This window comes from Schistocerca serialis, chromosome 8 (assembly GCF_023864345.2).
Source record: "Schistocerca serialis cubense isolate TAMUIC-IGC-003099 chromosome 8, iqSchSeri2.2, whole genome shotgun sequence".
Taxonomy (NCBI): domain Eukaryota; kingdom Metazoa; phylum Arthropoda; class Insecta; order Orthoptera; family Acrididae; genus Schistocerca; species Schistocerca serialis.
The window spans coordinates 479,507,167-479,529,084 of NC_064645.1; positions in this window are offsets into that span (position 1 = coordinate 479,507,167).

Genomic DNA, 21,918 nt, shown 5'->3' on the forward strand with positions numbered 1-21,918 from the left:
GAGATATTGATTAGCATCATCCTGAGGAATCTGAGAATAATCTATTTGGTAATGGAGGGTAGTGTGGACAATGAAAATTGACTGCAGTAAGCAGATTCAGATGGCTGTAGGTCGCTGTAGTTACATCTACATCTACATTGATACTCCGCAAGCCACCCATCGGTGTGTGGCGGAGGGCACTTTACGTGCCACTGTCATTACCTCCCTTTCCTGTTCCAGTCGCGTATGGTTCGCGGGAAGAACGACTGTCTGAAAGCCTCCGTGCACGCTCTAATCTCTCTAATTTTACATTCGTGATCTCCTCGGGAGGTATAAGTAGGGGGAAGCAATATATTCGATACCTCGTCCAGAAACGCACCCTCTCGAAACCTGGCGAGCAAGCTACACCGCGATGCAGAGCGCCTCTCTTGCAGAGTCTGCCACTTGAGTTTATTAAACATCTCCGTAACGCTATCACGGTTACCAAATAACCCGGTGACGAAACGCGCCGCTCTTCTTTGGATCTTCTCTATCTCCTCCGTCAACCCGACCTGGTACGGATCCCACACTGATGAGTAATACTCAAGTATAGGTCGAACGAGTGTTTTGTAAGCCACCTCCTTTGTTGATGGACTACATTTTCTAAGCACTCTCCCAATGAATCTCAACCTGGTACCCGCCTTACCAACAATTAATTTTATATGATCATTCCACCTCAAATCGTTCCGCACGCATACTCCCAGATATTTTACAGATGTAACTGCTACCAGTGTTTGTTCCACTATCATATAATCATACAATAAAGGATCCTTCTTTCTATGTATTCGCAACACATTACATTTGTCTATGTTAAGGGTCAGTTGCCACTCCCTGCACCAAGTGCCTATCCGCTGCAGATCTTCCTGCATTTCGCTACAATTTTCTAATGCTGCAACTTCTCTGTATACTACAGCATCATCCGCGAAAAGCCGCATGGAACTTCCGACACTATCTACTAGGTCATTTATATATATTGTGAAAAGCAATGGTCCCATAACACTCCCCTGTGGCACGCCAGAGGTTACTTTAACGTCTGTAGACGTCTCTCCATTGATAACAACATGCTGTGTTCTGTTTGCTAAAAACTCTTCAATCCAACCACACAGCTGGTCTGATATTCCGTAGGCTCTTACTTTGTTTTTCAGGCGACAGTGCGGAACTGTATCGAACGCCTTCCGGAAGTCAAGAAAAATAGCGTCTACCTGGGAGCCTGTATCTAATATTTTCTGGGTCTCATGAACAAATAAGGCGAGTTGGGTCTCACATGATCGCTGTTTCCGGAATCCATGTTGATTCCTACATAGTAGATTCTGGGTTTCCAGAAATGACATGGTACGCGAGCAAAAAACATGTTCTAAAATTCTACAAGAGATCGACGTAAGAGATATAGGTCTATAGTTTTGCGCATCTGCTCGACGACCCTTCTTGAAGACTGGGACTATCTGTGCTCTTTTCCAATCATTTGGAACCCTCCGTTCCTCTAGAGACTTGCGGTACACGGCTGTTAGAAGGGGGGCAAGTTCTTTCGCGTACTCTGTGTAGAATCGAATTGGTATCCCGTCAGGTCCAGTGGACTTTCCTCTATTGAGTGATTCCAGTTGCTTTTCTATTCCTTGGACACTTATTTCGATGTCAGCCATTTTTTCGTTTGTGCGAGGATTTAGAGAAGGAACTGCAGTGCGGTCTTCCTCTGTGAAACAGCTTTGGAAAAAGGTGTTTAGTATTTCAACTTTACGCGTGTCATCCTCTGTTTCAATGCCATCATCATCCCGTAGTGTCTGGATATGCTGTTTCGAGGCACTTACTGATTTAACGTAAGATCAGAACTTCCTAGGATTTTCTGTCAAGTCGGTACATAGAATTTTACTTTCGAATTCAATGAACGCTTCACGCATAGCCCTCCTTACGCTAACTTTGACATTGTTTAGCTTCTGTTTGTCTGAGAGGTTTTGGCTGCGTTTAAACTTGGAGTGGAGCTCTCTTTGCTTTCGCAGTAGTTTCCTAACTTTGTTGTTGTGCCACGGTGGGTTTTTCCCGTCCCTAACAGTTTTACTCGGCACGTACCTGTCTAAAACGCATTTTACGATTCCCTTGAACTTTTTCCATAAACACTCAACAGTGTCAGTGTCGGAACAGAAATTTTCGTTTTGATCTGTTAGGTAGTCTGAAATCTGCCTTCTATTACTCTTGCTAAACAGATAAACCTTCCTCCCTTTTTTTATATTCCTATTAACTTCCATATTCATGGATGCTGCAACGGCCTTATGATCACTGATTCCCTGTTCTGTACATACAGAGTCGAAAAGTTCGGGTCTGTTTGTTATCAGTAGGTCCAAGATGTTATCTCCACGAGTCGGTTCTCTGTTTAATTGCTCGAGGTAATTTTCGGATAGTGCACTCAGTATAATGTCACTCGATGCTCTGTCCCTACCACCCGTCCTAAACATCTGAGTGTCCCAGTCTATATCTGGTAAATTGAAATCTCCACCTAAGACTATAACATGCTGAGAAAATTTATGTGAAATGTATTCCAAATTTTCTCTCAGTTGTTTTGCCACTAATGCTGCTGAGTCGGGAGGTCGGTAAAAGGAGCCAATTATTAACCTAGTTCGGTTGTTTAGTGTAACCTCCACCCATAATAATTCACAGGAACTATCCACTTCTACTTCACTACAGGATAAACTACTACTAACAGCGACGAACACTCCACCACCGGTTGCATGCAATCTATCCTTTCTAAACACCGTCTGTACCTTTGTAAAAATTTCGGCAGAATTTATCTCTGGCTTAAGCGAGCTTTCTGTACCTATAACGATTTCAGCTTCGGTGCTTTCTATCAGCGCTTGAAGTTCTGGTACTTTACCAACGCAGCTTCGACAGTTGACAATTACAATACCGATAGCTGCTTGGTCCCCGCATGTCCTGACTTTGCCCCGCACCCGTTGAGGCTGTTGCCCTTTCTGTACTTTCCCAAGGCCATCTAACCTAAAAAACCGCCCAGCCCACGCCACACAACCCCTGCTACCCGTGTAGCCGCTTGTTGCGTGTAGTGGACTCCTGACCTATCAAGCGGAACCCGAAACCCCACCACCCTATGGCGCAAGTCGAGGAATCTGCAGCCCACACGGTCGCAGAACCGTCTCAGCCTCTGATTCAGACCCTCCACTCGGCTCTGTACCAAAGGTCCGCAGTCAGTCCTGTCGACGATGCTGCAGATGGTGAGCTCTGCTTTCATCCCGCTAGCGAGACTGGCAGTCTTCACCAAATCAGATAGCCGCCGGAAGCCAGAGAGGATTTCCTCCGATCCATAGCGACACACATCATTGGTGCCAACATGAGCGACCACCTGCAGATGGGTGCACCCTGTACCCTTCATGGCATCCGGAAGGACCCTTTCCACATCTGGAATGACTCCCCCCGGTATGCACACGGAGTGCACATTGGTTTTCTTCCCCTCTCTTGCTGCAATTTCCCTAAGGGGCCCCATTACGCGCCTGACGTTGGAGCTCCCAACTACCAGTAAGCCCACCCTCTGCAACTGCCCGGATCTTGCAGACTGAGGGGCAACCTCTGGAACAGTTACGTAGAGACGAAGAGCCTTCCACGGGATAGACTCACTTGGAAGGCTGAATCCAACCAGTATTCGATCTGAAGACCGCAACAACAACACTCTTTGGCAAGGATGTTATGGTTACTTGTTCGAGAATTCTTCCAAGGCCTGTAAACAGAGAGGGAGGACTACAGTTTTCTGGAACAAAAGAAAAGCATGCGGCCGTCCAGCAGTCTCCATGCCGGTATGAGTACATTGTGAGGACAATAGCTATTAAAACTTCCATTACAAATAGTGCGATACAAAATTAGAACAGCCTCCAACATAAAATAAAATCGATTTCATTCTCATATTTAATGAAAACCCTATGGTCATTGTCACTAGATCGCTGCTTCTATTGAGTATCAGAATTTTTAGAACATATGAAATTCAAGAGACTTTAAATGACGTAGTGCTATATCTCCTACTGCAAGAAGTGCAGGCTCTATTATAGATAAAGCCAGAAAAAACATTCATTTATTGCAATATTACTGAAACTTCCTGGCAGATTGAAGCTATGTGTCAGGCAGAGACTAGAACTCGAGACCTTTGCCTCTACCACGAGCGAGCGCACTACCGTTAGCGCAGTTACCCACGAAAGTCAAAGGTCCCGAGTTCGAGTCTCCGTCCGTCACACAGCTTTAATCTGCCAGGTAGTTTGAAATCAGCGTACACTCCGCATGTAGACTGAAAACTGAAAATTTCATTCTGCGATATTACTATCGAAGTTTCTGTACTTCATGTGTGTGTGTGTGTGTGTGTGTGTGTGTGTGTGTGTGTGTTTTTGTATGTCTGTACATAAACATAAGTTTGTTCACTTAACCTTATACAATATTTATAAACGAAATACCCATAATCAGGAAAGTCTTTGGAGGAATATATAAATAAATATTGAATTGCGATCGAATCAGCCAGTGACGTATGACGCAGTCTTACAGTTTGTTGGCCCATGTTGACTGGCGAGGTAACAAAACGAATATTACACAACGTACTTCTATTAAATTAATGAGAAAGTTCCGGTATCTATTAGAAAACGTGAAGGTGAAAATGGAATTCGGAGATAGCTGGCCATAGACCAACTACGGGGGGTGCTGAAAAGTAATACATCCGACTTTTGCATGGGAAAACCCCTAATTTTTTTAAAATAAAACAAAGGTTATTATGATTCTCCATCCTTATTCTTCATGTATACATATTTCCAACCCCATGGAAGTGTGCAGCGTACCTATGTCGCTGCGTTAGAAATAACGTACTGGACTCGACTTACAAATTCTAAGAGTTCGACAACTCTTGGACCACCCTCTATCCTTCTTCCTGACAAGCCAGACCGTACACGAGCGTTGTGTCATTTGTAACAATCCAAGGCCTTGGGCTTACTGTCATGGATCATTCCTCATTCAGTCCTGACTTGACCTATCTGATTTTCATCTGTTTCCAAAATTCAAATAACACGTTCTAAGACTTCACTTTGATAGTGATGAAGCGTTGCAAACAGAGGTGACGTTGTGGCTCCGTCGACAAAGTCAAACATTCGACAGTAACACTATCAATAAGCTGATCTCTCGTTGGGAGAAATGTGTTCGCCCTAACAATGAGAAATAAATATGTAGACGTGAATAATAAAGATGCAGAAACTTAATAACGTTTCTTTCATTTAAAAAGTTTAAAGACTGTCAAAAAAAGAAATAGTTCAAATGGCTCTGAGCACTATGGCACTTAACTTCTGAGGTAATCAGTCCCCTAGAACTTAGAGCTACTTAAACCTACCTAACCTAAGGACATCACACACATCCATGCCCGAGGCAGGATTCGAATCTGCGACCGTAGCGGTCGCGCGGTTCCAGACTGTAGCGCCTAGAACCGCTCGACCACCCCGGCCGGCAAGACTTTCCACATAAAGCATTCGGAGGCTGCACATTTCAGCACGTTCTCGTGCGTCTGACTGCACAGAACGACGATTTTAACTCAACCAACTACACTACAATCACCTAGAGTTGGGTATGTCTTTGTCCTTGACGTTACAATATCCTGAAGATTTTAACCACCCATATGTCACTAACTGATCATTAATTGTAACAAATGGGACCATGAGCGACGTGTTTTTGATAAATCTTCAGTGTACCACTGCCTTGAAGTGGGCCATGTTCTAATATCCAATATATAATACGAAAGAAACCAAATACGAACATTCTTTAACCACCAGTACAACGTTTCGAGTCATTTTATTACATCAAATCGTACCCAAAGCGACGCATTTCTTAATGTGCTGCTGCTTCGAAGCGACTTATATTCAAAAGACGTAAATTGTAACGTAAAACCTGTCCGATACGGGATTCAGGTGCAAACGACATAATACAAGATGACATCATCCATGTTCTGCTTGTGACGTGAAGCTCGATTGTGCACCTTGTCAGCTACATCCCTCCCCAAAAACTAAAAATCTGACCTGTCTTACTCAGCCTTGAACTCTGTGAAACGTGAAACTTCTCATTGTGATGTCACAAAACTCGACCAGCTCTTCATCCACCAAAGCTTTCTCGCCACGTGCGATCACGACTTAAGACCAGCGCAAGGAGAGAGTACACAGGAGACGTGTTTCTAGACCCTGAGACAGCTTTTTGACAGCGCTTGGCAGAGTGGTCTCATCTAAAAGTTAGACCAAGTTACTCCAAACACGCAATCTGGATCATCGGTTGCTCATAATAAAACTGCAGAACGTTAAATGATATTCGTTACAGACAGATACGACCGACTGAGGCACGGATACCTCGGGTTCACTGTTAGACCCCGTTCTATAAAATATTCACACAAGCGACGTAGCTAAATAGGCCGACAGTGAAACTGCATTTTACGCCAATGACATTGCGATCAACAGCAGCCCTCGTAACCATCTACTCATTCCAGAGCATTTCTGTAGTATTTGGGCAATATCACCCAACAGTATAACATTTAGAAAATTAAAATTAACGCTATGCTATGCTAAGCTATATATTTCACGACTAAACACGTATTTCGCGACCATCAACACTTAATTGTTGGTAAAAGTTTTCCTCTTCGTGATTTGGTAACGTATGTAGCCCTTGAAATTGAGATACATCGTACTTTTAGAATTACCTACATAAAGGGATAACCTATTCCGAATGTACCCTCTACTCAAATCTCTGGGGCTACTTATAAGATACAAGCTCCAACTCCAACGACAATTTATCCTTTGGTCGTCTTGTACATATCGTGTGGTCTGTCGTCTCAGATTCCAATATTTCACGTCTCCAAACCATGTAGAACAGTGCTTTCAGAGTAATATCAGGCGCTGACAGATTCGTCACTCACAAAGCTATTACACTACGTTTACGGGAACAACCCACTTACTTACTTACTTCCTCATTTAGAGAAAAGTAGTACATAATGTCGCCATCTTCGCCCCACAACCTTACCAGAAATTTAGGCAATGAACCCCTTGAAGCGTCTTTCTAGATATCCAAATCGACTTTCTCACAACATTTTGGTGGTTGATACTTCCACATACAATCCATAAAGCATCAAAGTTACAGAAAGTCATTGGTTAGTTAACTGGAGTTACTAAGTGATCGCGCTCCCACCTGTCCAGACACAAGATTCTCCATAGGGCGATCTCATAGGTTTGATCATTCTAGCACGAACGGTGAGACACCTCTTTATCTTTGGATAAAAAGCTAAAGTCCACCCTAACAGGCCAAGATGTCCCAGCGGTAACGACCGGTCGCCGTGTCATCCTGATCCTACAGGTGTCACTGTATGCGGATATGGAGGGCCATGTGGTCAGCACACCGCTCTACCGGCCGTATGGCAGTTTACGAGACCGTCTTTGGATAAAAGTAATACAAATTATAATGTATAATGTACGTATAATATGTATGTATGTGTAATGTGTATAATGTACAATGAATGAAAAGATGTATCGTTTCTGTTTCGTTACTTAAAGTACAATTTCAACCACTTAACAGCGCCGAAAGTATTGATGAACTTCTCCATCTTTTTGCAGCAGGGGAAGATGTTTCTTTTCGAATCTTTTTCTAAACTTCCATTACATAATGCGACACCCTGACACTGCTACTTAGTCTCCTGTTACACGTGCACTTTTTAATCACTATGTATGTAAACACCGTCATAACAGCTATTAATTTCTATTACGTAATTGGCTGCGAAGCGACTGGAAGCAATAGTCATGCTACCAGCTATGAATAAGAGTTGACTAGGCAGACATGTTCACCTTGGAAAGAGTTGACAGGGGCCGACGCTGTCACTAAGCGAATTATACTTATGTTGTAATCAGGATAGTAACTCTGTTGCTGCGTTCAATCTTAAACAATATTTATAGTCTCGCTTACAGGTATCTGATACAACAACAGCAATAAACGACAACGTTTCTTTTGACTGTTACAGAAACTGCTAATTGGTATTCACTTCCAGCTGATGTCAGCAACACGTCTGCGTTATTAAACATATCCACATGTTTGTGCCCACTTTCCATTTTTCGTCAGCCACTGATCTGTCGCTGCACTCTTTTAAGACGTTAGTTGTAGTCTTGCGATGTAGTTACGTGCATCGGACTTCCATTGTCACTACGACGTAGATGTTCAATAAAATCCTACAGGTCTGAGCTCGGCTGCAGATAGAGTCAGTTATGGGGAAAAAGACAAAACAGTTGTCTCTATACAACCCATAACATAACTATTATATTGAAAATTAGCAGTTTTTTTAGCGAATGGGACAAATATTCTTTACAAGTTCGGGAGCAAACAGAAAAACCAACAAAATTATAATCAAAGCAAGAAAGAGACAATGAGTTATTAATAATAACTTTTTAACAGACTATGATCCAAATTATCATGTTGAACACAGAATCCTATGACTTTTCCCCCACGTACTGACTGTAATGGTTCCACATTGCTCGCTGCAACGACTTATCAGCTACCACATGTGCGGTCATTTCTACGTATTCAGCGAAAAATAGTGTTTCAAATAAATGAGCTGATGAAACGTATAAGGCTTTTAGTCTGCTATTGTAAATTCGGCGTTACGTCACGGTCAAGCATCAGAAATATATAACAGACCGTATCAGGAATATGCATAATGGATAAGCAATAACAGTATTAATAGGCTTCAAAGTGGCACATAACCGTCGAAGGGTGTCGTTACCTGCAACCTGTATATGTGCCGTGACATAGTATCGAATATTTGTAAGTACGACCATGTTTTTAGGTGCTTGACAATGGCGTAAAGCTGAAATTGCAGTAGCCGAGTAAGAATTTCTACAGCCATCGGGATATTACCTCTTTTAAACAATTCGTGCAGGCTACGGAACCAAATTAGGAGAAGCTGAAACAGGTCTCAACTTCTAAAATGAACCGCTCACTCTACAGAGTACTGTACTCTGTACAGAAACGTCTTGAACAATCAGTTTCCTGGACCGAGACATCAACCCAAACGTTTGTTTTTCTCAGGCAGTTCTCTAAAATCCATCCCTGACTTACCAGGGTAAATGACAGGACTTGTCTGTAACCTTTAATATAAGTGTACCTGTTTCCAAATCTTGCCGATTTTATGAATCTCGTTCATTATCAATGACTTTCAAGCCTTTGGCCACCATCTGCTAAAAAAAAAAAAAAATTGGATAACTGAAACTGTGCATTGACGTGTACAATATTCTGCAGTAACGATGTGTGCCGTTAATATTTTTTTTTTTATTCATAGATCTTCCTAACTGCCGAATTGGTCAGATCTGTCGCAAAGAGCGGAACACATGAGTCAAAGCCAGAACCATTGCATAAACAGCCATCTCTATCGTATATTGCTTTCCCATATACACTACTGGCCATTAAAATTGCTACACCAAGAAGAATTGCAGATGATAAACGGGTATTCATTGGACAAATATATTATACTAGAACTGACATGTGATTACATTTTCATGCAGTTTGGGTGCATAGATTCTCAGAAATCAGTACCCGGAATAACCACCTCCGGCCTTAATAACGGCCTTGATACGACTAGGCATTGAGTCAAACAGAGCTTGGATGGGGTGTACAGGTACAGCTGCCCATGCTGCTTCAAAACGATACCACAGTTCATCAAGAGTAGTTCAAATGGTTCAAATGGCTCTGAGCACTATGGGACTCAACATCTTAGGTCGTAAGTCCCATAGAACTTAGAACTACTTAAACCTAACTAACCTAAAGACATCACACACATCCATGCCCGAGGCAGGATTCGAACCTGCGGCCCTAGCAGTCGCGCGGTTCCGGACTGCGCGCCTAGAACCGCTAGACCACCGCGGCCGGCATCAAGAGTAGTGACTGGCGTATTGTGACGAGCCAGTTGGTCGGCCACCATTGACCAGACGTTTTCAATTGGTAATAGATCTGGAGAATGTGCTGGCCAGGGCAGCATTCGAACATTTTCTGTATCCAGAAAGGCCCGTACAGGAAATGCAACATGCGGTCGTGCATTACTTTGCTAAAATGTAGGGTTTCGTAGGGATCGGATGAAGGGTAGAGCCGCAAGTCGTAACACATCTGAAATGTAACGTCCACTGTTCAAAGTGCCGTCAATGCGAACAAGAGGTGACCGAGACGTGTAACCAATGGCACCCCATACCATCATGCCGGGTGATACGCCAGTATGGCGATGACGGATACACGCTTCCAATGTGCGTTCACCGCGATGTCGCCAAACACGGATGCAACCATCATGATGCTGTAAACAGAACCTGGATTCATCCGAAAAAATGACGTTTTGCCATTCGTGCGCCCAGGTTCGTCGTCGAGTACACCATCGCAGGTGCTCCTCTCTGTGATGCAGCGTCAAGGGTAACCGCAGCCAGGGTCTCCGAGCTGATAGTCCATGCTGCTGCAAACGTCGTCAAACTGTTCCTGCAGATGGTTGTTGTCTTGCAAACGTCCCCATGTGTTGACTCAGGGATAGAGACGTGGCTGCACGATCCGTTACAGCCATGCGGATAAAATGCCTGTCATCTCGACTGCTAGTGATACGAGGCCGTTGGGATCCAGCACGGCGTTCCGTATTACCCTCTTGAACCCACCGATTACATATTCTGCTAACAGTCATTGGATACCGACCAACGCGAGCAACAATGTCGCGATACGATAAACCGCTATCACTATAGGCTACAATCCGACCTTTATCAAAGTCGGAAACGTGATGGTACGCATTTCTCCTCCTTACACGAGGCATCACAACAACGTTTCACCAGGCAACGCCTGTCAACTGCTGTTTGTGTATGAGAAATCGGTTGGGAACTTTCCTCATGTCAGCAGGTTATAGGTGTCGCCACTGGCGCCAACCTTGTGTGAATGCTCTGAAAAGGTAATCATTTGCATATCACAGCAACCTCTTCCTGTCGGTTACATTTCGCGTCTGTAGCACGTCATCTTCGTGGTGTAGCAATTTTAATGGCCAGTAGTGTAATTTGTGGATTTGTACGGTAATTTACAGGTGATAACTGATTTATGAGAGGCAAAAAGGTTCTACTTAATAGAAACTACTGGATAAACAGTGGATTGAAATCTTCTACCAGTGCTCGTGTGAAAGTTTTGTGTAAAGTTGCAATTTTGAAAAGATCATTGCAACCCTTCAGCCTGTGTCGTCCGAACAAGACACAGCCATGGAAAAAGCACCACAGCCGCAAAGATGCGAGCTGGTTTCAGTGACATAGAGAATCGCCACTTGTGCGAGTTCCACCAGCGCCACGGGCCGCGTTGAGGATGGAGATATCGACTACGCCTCGGCCAATTGCCGGCCGAGTACACTCCGCCAAGGACCGGACGACAACGCACAGAAGCCTATTCAGATGATAGAAGAGCAGCTCTCTCCCACTTAGTGATAAATCATCGTCCAGGGCTGACTTTGACAGGGAACGTCGGCCGGCCGGTGTGGCCGAGCGGTTCTAGGCGCTTCAGTCTGGAACCGTGCGACCGCTACGGTCGCAGGTTCGAATCCTGCCTCGGGCACGGGTGTGTGTGGTGTTCTTGGGTTAGTTAGGTTTAAGTAGTTCTAAGTTCTAGGGGCCTGATGACCACAGCAGTTAAGTCCCATAGTGCTCAGAGTCATTTTAGAGAACGTCGTTTAGTGAACCCTTAGAAGTCGACAGACAGTTGTCGTGGTTTGCATTTGCTATGTACTGTCCTTAGCGACGATAATTTGCACTTAGCCATTGAGGGCCCTTTTTGTGTTATGCTACATGCAGCGTCGCAGACGTAATCATTCAACCAGTGACAAAGGCAAGTAAACCTTTTTAACTCATTTGGGTAACTTTGTTACTAATTTGTTGGAGTGCTGTAGAACCTTCGTTTCCCTATTCTGTTACCTGACTCTAGGGCATAGGTGAGTAATAGTGGCAGGGAGAAATTCTGTTAGCGACTTACTGCACTAGAAGCCGTTTCACGAACTCACAAACTCGGCCTACCGTAACAACTGTGGCAACTCGGCCTCTACAGTAATAGCGACGAGGCCATTACGAAATTGGCGACGAGTGTTTACAAAAGTTATCAAACACACTTGAGAGATAAACAAACATATCAAATGATGTTACTTTGTCAAAAAGTGACACAGTGGGATCATGACGGGGCAAAAATGCAGATTAAATGTTACAAAAACGTAAAATCAGCAGCCAGACACCGCTAATCTACATCTACATCTAATAATGCTTCTTACTTCGTTTTTTGCTGCAGGTTGCCACCACTCCAAAGCAACTTTACCATAACGGCAAACAGCCACAGTCACGTGTGCGACACGGGATAACTGTAATTTTTATTGTAAACAGACATCTGAAGATTAACCTGCTAGTTGTAAACCTGAAACGTATACCGTCGTTAACAGTGGCTGCTGGCTATTTTTACTTTTTTTTATAAGTAATATACACATAGGTTCTCTGTTGAGTAATATGCTAATTCAAATCCCACTCTGTGTGCATTTCACAAAATCAAAAATGGTCAATACTACAAAACATTTCTAGTCATATTGTGTCGTCTTCTGACAATCAAAGAATATTTATTTTGGTAAGAGGCGGAGTGTAGATGGTAAACATTGCAGATTAAGATCAAGGTAGATATGAAACGAAATTAAAAGACTTGCATAAGATACGCATATTCAGGAATATCACATCTATATTTTATATAATATTGGAGTGTCTTTTTAAAAATGACGCCGCTTTTTATCTGGTTTGGATACATAATCCTCTAATGGACTGGCTACTTACAACAGGAATTATAACAACCACGAAAGAAACATTGAACAGCTAATTGTTAACTAACGCAATGGTTTTATCTATCTGAAAAATGTTTTGCAAACTATTATTACAGAATTGAATTAACTTAATGCTTATTCGTCATGTACACAAAATACTGGGAAAAGTTTATCCCTAGCTTACCTGGAAACGTCACTTAGGACCTGTTTTTGTGAAAACCTATTTCGAGTGTGAGAAACCGCACCATTTCTATAAGAAATGAGGAACTGAAATCACGTCCATGGCAACTGTAGTAGCCGTTTAACCTGATACGTACAACAGCACGTGTCGGAGGAAACCAACGCTATCCTAACGGAAACATCGCTAGCTGCTGATACGAGCATCCCACATGTGCTCTGCAAATCAGTTACTGTAACATGGCCAGGCAGGTATGCCCGTGTTCGCGAAGGAGTTGTGGTTCAATTCAGTAGGGTTCAGTGGAGCAATGTCATACTGAATTCATAAACTTTTAGCGAGAATCTTTGTAAACTGTGCATATGATTTTCCGTACTGCGTAGATGTTTTCATCAGATGCTTTAGTCAGTAGCACACGATCACTGAAACAACACTCCAGATCTTTTTACAGCATTTTTTTCTGTTAAATTTTCGAAAGTGTATTCGGTAATACCAGTCAAACAAAACTCGGGAGCCGGCCGGGGTGGCCGAGCGGTTCTAGGCTCTTCAGTCTGGAACCACGCGACCGCTGCGGTCGCAGGTTCGAATCCTGCCTCGGGCGTGGATGTGTGTGATGTCCTTTGGTTAGTTAGGTTTAAGTAGTTCTAAGTTCTAGGGGACTGATGACCTCAGATGTTAAGTCCCACAGTGCTCAGAGCCATTTCAACCAAAACTCTGGAAACGAGAATTTGACTACTGCACTGATACGAAATTCTTATTCTTGTTAGCTGAAACTGCTGTTAAACACTTCATAATCGTATCTCTGATCACAAGACGGAAATGTTTTTACTGTCTGCTGTAAGAGAGCAGACCGATCAGCGAAAGGTACCAAAGAGCTTAATGTTCATATCCATCACAGAATGAGAAAGTAGGAAGATACTAACGATACGTTGTAGTACGAAGAAAAAAAAATGTGTAAGTGACCAAAGCACGTAGTATCTAACCCTTTTTTTCTTTTATACCAAAAATCGTTTCTACTTTCGTAAAGAGCCACAATGTATTTCTTTTTGTGCACCTTGTTTGAAAACGACACTGAAAGCACGAGATGTTGTACAGGAAGCCTGGAGGTACAATGTAGAAACAAGACCACACGTCCCATAACATCAGCCATTCACATTCCAGAGCACCAAAAACGCGGAGACCAACGTATACCAGTACGCCAGCATGACCGCAAATATCATTAACAATAAAATTTTGGAAAATTCGACGACTCTCTGTAATCTAAAACAAAGGAAGCTTAAAAGTTAGAAAAACACATAAATTACCCACTACTGTCGTAAGAAAGCATAAAACACGTTTCAGGAAGCCGACACAGTTATGTAAGCTAATGCTAAAATAAAAGAAGCACAGATGGCTGTCGTAATGTGAACGTCCTGACACGATGCATGTGTCTACACAAGGAAGTCGTCTGCTAAACCCATTGCGGTTTCCTTTACCTGGCTCTAGGAATGTTCCCAAAGAAAGCAGTTCAACGCATTTGGTTCGTCTGTCGCTTGGCATCGCTCTCCGTGTGTTAGATACTCTGTACCGACATTCAGTTGCATATCTGCACAGTAATATCCCCAATTTGCTCTTCCACTCAACCTCTACAATGCTAAATACGTGGCTCGATCCGCACTACAAAATATCTTGCCATCGTTTCAGCATCAAGGGCAGAAGAAAAGAAACGATTTAACAGTCATGTTTAACGAATCAGGTTCTTGCCAGGAGACAGATGCTTCTAGACAGTTCGTCCTTGAATTACGCACTAGAAATTTAATGCACAGACTACCCTTGATCTGGCCTCAGCATCCACCCATTAAGAGTTTTTATCGCTGGTCGGGAAATTACCGTCGTCGCACTGGCAAACAACAATTTTGTGACACAATGTAATTAAAGTAGTGTCGCTTTTTATGTTTGAAACAATCTGTGCAAACGTGGTATCATGTCTGTGCGTCTGTGTGTGAGTGCTTGTGCCCACGCGCGCGCGTTGTGTGTGTGTGTGTGTGTGTGTGTGTGTGTGTGTGTGTAAGTTGTAGTCTCGCCAACATTCTTCTGCTACAGGCCACGTGGAAGAAGGCGTGTGATTTACTCACTTGTTTTGCTGCAACGTCTGCTACCTGCTTTTCCTCCTCCGTTTGTGTCACTTCGTCATGAGACCTGTAACTGTTTGACAGTGGTTGAATATCTTCCGTATTTATTTGTTCTTTATCTGTATATATCCCACAAACAGTGTGTAACTGTATGTGGAATGTGTAGAGTGACTTTTGTGAAAATGTCTCATCGAATACTAAAATGAAAAAGAACTTTTGTTCTATTTCTGGAGTACAGATGACAAAGTTTCTCATCTCTTTTGTTGTAATGTATAATTTTTAAAATCTTTGGGACAGAGAAGAAATATCCAACCTGAGGGAAAGCTATCACTGAATTTATTTCATAAATTTTATTTTAACAAAACTTCTGAGATGCGCTTGTTATTAACAAAAGAAAGTATTGTAAAGTATCGCAGGCACGCAAACTTGCATTCAGTGTAATGGGACATAATTTTACAAACGAATATTTTCGTTTCCAGGATGAATTTTTTACTATGCAGCGGAGTGTGCGCTGATATGAGACTTATGTAAATGTGTGGTGTCTGTTCTTTCGGACAGATCCGAATTATATGAATGCATAGTTCCTGTTCTTTTGGACATGTCCAAAAGAACAGACAACATGGATTCACATAGCTGATTCGCCTCGATGAGAAACGAATCGCCGACCGGTGTGGCCGAGTGGTTCTAGGCGCTTCAGTCTGGAACCGCGCGACTGCTACGGTCGCAGGTTCGAATCCTGCCTCGGGCATGGATGTGTGTGATGCCCTTAGGTTAGTTAGGCTTAAGTAGTTATAAGTTCTAGGGGACTGATGACCTCAGATATTGAGTCCCATAGTGACCAGAGCCATTTGAACCATGTTTTAGAAATGAATCCACCATCTTCACTGCCGATGTCCAGTTACGTTCAATGTTCTGCGGAAATTTCAAAGCAGCGATACGAGGACACGTACGGCGTCTGCGGATGATTGGCGCTATGTGGGACTGTGGGTCGGTCCAGGGGGCTACAGAAATTGCCCTTGCAAGTGCATTTAACACTGTGTTCGGGTGGCGAAGTGGTTAACGCAACTGCACGAGATCCCGGGCTCGAATCCCGGTCTGCACACATATTCACTCGGTGCAGCTGATTGCACATGATGCAGCTGAAGTTACTAATAGTTCCATTCTTTCCTTTCCTTTCATTTCTCCCTCATTCACCTCAAATATACATAATGGATATGAAATTTCTTGGCAGATTGAACCTGTGTGCCGGACCGAGACTTGAACTCGGACCCTTTGCCTTTGTTTGGCAAGTGCTCTTCCAGGCGGTCTCTCCAAGCACGACTCTCGAACCTTTCCTCACAGCTTGGCTTCCGCCAGTACCTCATCTCTTACATTCCAAACTTCACGCAAGTTCTCTTACTTTAGTGACCAGCGCTCTTCGAAGAAAGTAATGCTAGTCCCACAAGTTTCGCAGGAGAACTTATGTATGATTGGAAGGAAGGTGTAGGGTGTATAATAATTATGTGTTATTTATGGTTGTTCAAAGTAGAAAAATACGTAAAGACTTTGACACGTTAAGCCACAATATTCGGAAGCGGCAGCAGTCAGCACGTGTGCGACATTGATCACGTTTCTGCCCAACGTGAGAAGGGTATATCAACGACCGAAGAGTCAGTCGCCGCCCTAGGAACTTCGTGACATTGGCAGAAACACCAAATAGATACCTCCGACGAACGGGTCTGAGGTGGTCCTTGGAGGAGGTCCTTCGAGGGGATAAAGAAGACACGAGGAAATGCCGCCCGGATAGAAGGACCGATGAATGAAATTATGATTAAATACTGACCTTTAACTGCCTACAGGCGTTGATGAAAATCAACGGGGACAGTTGAAAATGTGTGCTCCGACCGGGACTCGAACCCGGTAGCTCCTGCGTACATGGCAGACGCTCTATCTTTTTTTTTTTTTTTTTTTTTTTTTTTCATTGTTGATTGATCGATGTGTTTGGTCGATGAGGACGTCACATGACATCCGGTCAAGTTCGTTTGTTGATCCTTCCACTCAGTTTTTTAGTACAGGGGTCAACCAGCTCTCTGACAAGACTGTATCCGAATGAGCCACCGAGGACACAGACAATAGTGCGACTGCAGGGATTTATCTCTGGCACGCTCCCCGTGAGACCCACATTTTCCAGCTTTCTGTCAACACACTACATTTGTAGTGCCTCTGCCCACCATACCCATAACTAGAGGAAGTCAGCCCACCGGAAGATTGAGCAATGTGAGTGCATCAGTACTGAAGAAGATCATTGGCCGGCAAGCCTTATCTATATGAAGATGGTATCTGTTCTTTCGGACTGAGCGTGCCAGAGGTAACTCCCTGCAGTCGTACTATGCTCTGTGTCTTCACTGTAATTTCATTCTTCGAGAGCTGCAAGATCACCAGTGGTATCTGTACAGATATCAGCTTCATATAGGAAGGACCGATGATTAGTCAGATGACGACATACTTCGTTACAAGTCAGCGCAGAAGATGCCGTTCCAGATTTTACCAGAAAGAAGTTCATGTGGTACTTACCCAAATTGCTGATGAGGACGTAGGGACTGCGCCCTCACTAAATGGGTCACCTGTGAACCTAGAGATTGATGAACTCCACCAGAAGACGCCGAACCTGGCTCGATTCTGGGACGGAGCATTCCGCGCCACGCCGTATCCGCTTGTTAATTGTGCAACGACTGAATTCACAAGGAGAAGACGGCGCCGCCGCAGCAGAGAGTCACGGTTGCGGTACTGGGGGAAGGATACGACGTAGCGTCACTGGTAACTGCAGTCGCTAGGAACTAAGCGAGTTGAAACGCGTTGTATCGCTCTGTTTAAAAGGATCTATATGTCTCACTAAATAACTGTTAGTCGAAGCATCGATGTTTCACTCACACCTCTGAGCCAAGGCAAGAGCCAATTCCACCACCCACAAAGTGTGGTTTTCCTTCCCTCATTAAGGGCCATTACATTGAGTCAATGACCTTTGCTCCACTCTGTCACTGACGCACAATATACAGGGTGATTCAAAAAGAATACCACAACTTTAAAAATATGTATTTAATGAAAGAAACATAATATAACCTTCTGTTATACATCATTACAAAGAGTATTTAGAAAGGTTTTTTTTTCACTCAAAAACAAGTTCAGAGATGTTCAATATTGCCCCCTCCACACACTCGAGCAATATCAACCCGATACTCCAACTCGTTCCACACTCTCTGTAGCATATCAGGTGTAACAGTTTGGATAGCTGCTGTTATTTCCCGTTTCAAATCATATGGTGGCTGGGAGAGGTGGCCGAAACACCATATCCTTAACATACCCCCATAAGAAAAAATCGCAGGGGGTAAGATCAGGGCTTCTTGGAGGCCAGTGATGAAGTGCTCTGTCACGGGCTGCCTGGCGGCCGATCCATCGCCTCGGGATAAGGTTTCATAACTAACCTTTTTCGTAGGACTCTCCATACAGTTGATTGTGGAATTTGCAGCTCTCTGCTAGCTCTGCGAGTCGATTTTCCTGGGCTGCGAACAAATGCTTGCTGGATGCGTGCTACATTTTCATCACTCGTTCTCGGCCGTCCAGAACTTTTCCCTTTGCACAAACACCCATTCTCTGTAAACTGTTTATATCAACGTTTAATACACCACCTATCAGGAGGTTTAACACCATACTTCGTTCGAAATGCACGCTGAACAACTGTCGTCGATTCACTTCTGCCGTACTCAATAACACAAAAAGCTTTCTGTTGAGCGGTCGCCATCTTAGCATCAACTGACGCTGACGCCTAGTCAACAGCACCTCAAGCGAACAAATGTACAACTAAATGAAACTTTATAGCTCCCTTAATTCGCCGACAGATAGTGCTTAGCTCTGCCTTTTGTCGTTGCAGAGTTTTAAATTCTTAAAGTTGTGGTATTCTTTTTGAATCACCCTGTATAGTGTAACTAAACCTCGACCCGCTACATAGGAGATGAGGTACTGGCGGAAGTCAAGCTGTGAGGACGAGATTTGTGTGTCGTGCTTAGGTAACGCGTCTGGAAGAGCACTTGCCAGTGAAAGGCAAAGGTTCTGAGTTCGAGTCTCGGTCCGGCACACAGTTTCAATCTGCCAGGAAGTTCTAAATTTTTTTTTTAATAATGCGGAGTCTCCGGTGATAACTGTTCACTCTCATGCTGTTTTCTAAAGCCTTTCGGTGCTACCACGTGCTTTTAATGAACTGCATCGGCGTTTTCTATTACATCTGTTTCACTTTGTCACCGTCTTCCTCATCGGTGAAAAACTTCCGAATTGGCACATGCCAGTCAAGTAATATAATACGCTTTCACCGATGCAGGAGATGAACAATTCGTGACCGAATTAACGTTATAAAATTGAGCAGATGTAATGCAATAGTCTTTCAGACTGGGACTGTAGTTCCGGAACGCGCTGGACTAAAGCGCAAGGGTAAATAACTGAGAAATAGGACGGACTAGTATTAATAGCAAAAATATTCCTAACCTGTATGCAACACTCACGGACAGCACATGACTGTTAATAAATAATTTACGATGAGTAAGAAACTTCATTAATGGCCGTTAAATTGAGACAATGAAATGTTAGTGAAGAAGTAAAACTAGTTTTATTTCCATATTTGGAATGAACTGAATGTAAACTATGATGCCGTGCACAAAATTTTGTAAATTTTATTCTTTCTTTGACGGGATATTACAGACATTATTTTCTTCTCATCTAATGGGCAGACGAAAATAATTCTGTTTCACAGCAGTTATAATTGCCTCTCGATTGACCCTTCACATTTTTCACTAATTTACGAAATCATATGTTCAATATAATCATATTTATACACAAGCGAACCAGAAAACTTAAAAGTGGATAGAGGGCTATACAGCGTCTAACATCAATGGGAAGGCCCCACTTACTACGCTACCTTCTAAAACATCACTATCGCCATTCACGTTGTTGTGACTGCAAAAGTGATCCTTTAAGACAGAAACAGCACGGAAACATACGATGTAAATGTCAGACGTATTTGATTGTGCAAGATGTCTACCGTCTACATCAATTAATCTTACAATTAGTTTGACTGATGAGTGGAACTTCACAGAGTTTCTCGATTTATTCGTCAGTTTATGACACGAGTTTGGCGAGACACTATGCTGAATGGTGCAGTGGACTGTCGGATGGTGCACTTAGTGACTAACTGAAAAAAATGTATAGGATAATGGGTCAATGTACTCCGTCAATCAAGAAAGTTTCAAGACTCGATTAACAAGAAAAAGATAAAAGTTATGTTGGTGGTTTTAGTACTTTAGGCATAGTAGACAGTCTTTGTCATTTTGTGGTACGTTCGAACTGATAACATCAAGTCTCGTCATTGCCGATAGTTTTTTCATAATGAAAATGATGAGGTTTGATTTCAGACAAGTCGTGACAGGCGTTCACGTGTCGTTGTTTTTGTCCCGGGGTCAAAGTGTGCAGGACGAAGTTTGAACATTTTATTCTCTTCTTCAAAACATTCTGGAGAGCAACATATTGAACACATGTTGCTCCATTGCGATTTGCGCACAACGTTTTGAACACACTACCGCCAGCGTACAACTGACGTGTCGGTTGCACATCTGTTGTTTACATTTGATAGTTCAAGCTGCAGTCATAGCTATTGCACTGATGTTATTTGCACGCCTTGAATAAAATTAAGCCGGCCGGTGTGGCCGTGCGGTTCTAGGCGCTTCGGTCTGGAACCGCGTGATCGCTACGGTCGCAGGTTCGAATCCTGCCTCGGGAATGGATGTGTGTGATGTCCTTAGTTAGGTTTAAGTAGTTCTAAGTTCTAGGGGACTGATGACCACAGATGTTAAGTCCCATAGTGCTCAGAGCCATTTGAACCATTTTTGAACCAATAAAATTAATCTCGGAGCTTTTGCACGGACGATGTACAAGTCACAGGAACTTAAGTTTCTTCCTGTTCCATTCAAGCACGGAGAGCGGGAAGAATGATTGTCTGAATACCCCTGTGGGTGAAGAAGTTATTCTAATCTTATCCTCACGATCCCTATGTGAGCGATACGTACGGGTTCGTAGTACATCACTAGAGTAAATATTTAAAGCCGGTTCTTGAAACTTTATTAACAAACTTTCTCGGGACAGTTTACATCTTTTCTTTAAGAGTCTGCCAGTTCAGTTCCTTCAGTATCTCTGTGACGCTCTCTCATGGATTAAACAAACTAGTGACCATTCATGCTGCCCATCTCTATTTACGTTCAGTATCCCCTTTTAGTCCTGCCTGGTGCAGATCCCACACACTTGAGCAGTATTCTAGGCTGCCTCGCACGATTTCTTTGTACGCAATCTGTTTTGTAGATTAATTGCGCTTCCCTAGTATTCTACCAAAAAATGGTTCAAATGGCTCTGAGCATTAGGGGACTTAACATCTATGGTCATCAGTCCCCTAGAACTTAGAACTACTTAAACGTAACTAACCTAAGGACATCACACAACACCCAGTCATCACGAGGCAGAGAAAATCCCTGACCCCACCGGGAATCGAACCCGGGAACCCGGGCGTGGGAAGCGAGAACGCTACCGCACGACCACGAACTGCGGACAGTATTCTACCAGTAAACCGAAGTCTACCACCTGCTTTACCCACAGTTGAACCTATTTGATCATTCCATTCCATTCTTTTTTCTTTTGTTTTGTGAGGTGGAAACTAACTGACACTTGTACTTATTTCATTCATCTTTTCAATGGTACGATGATTAAAT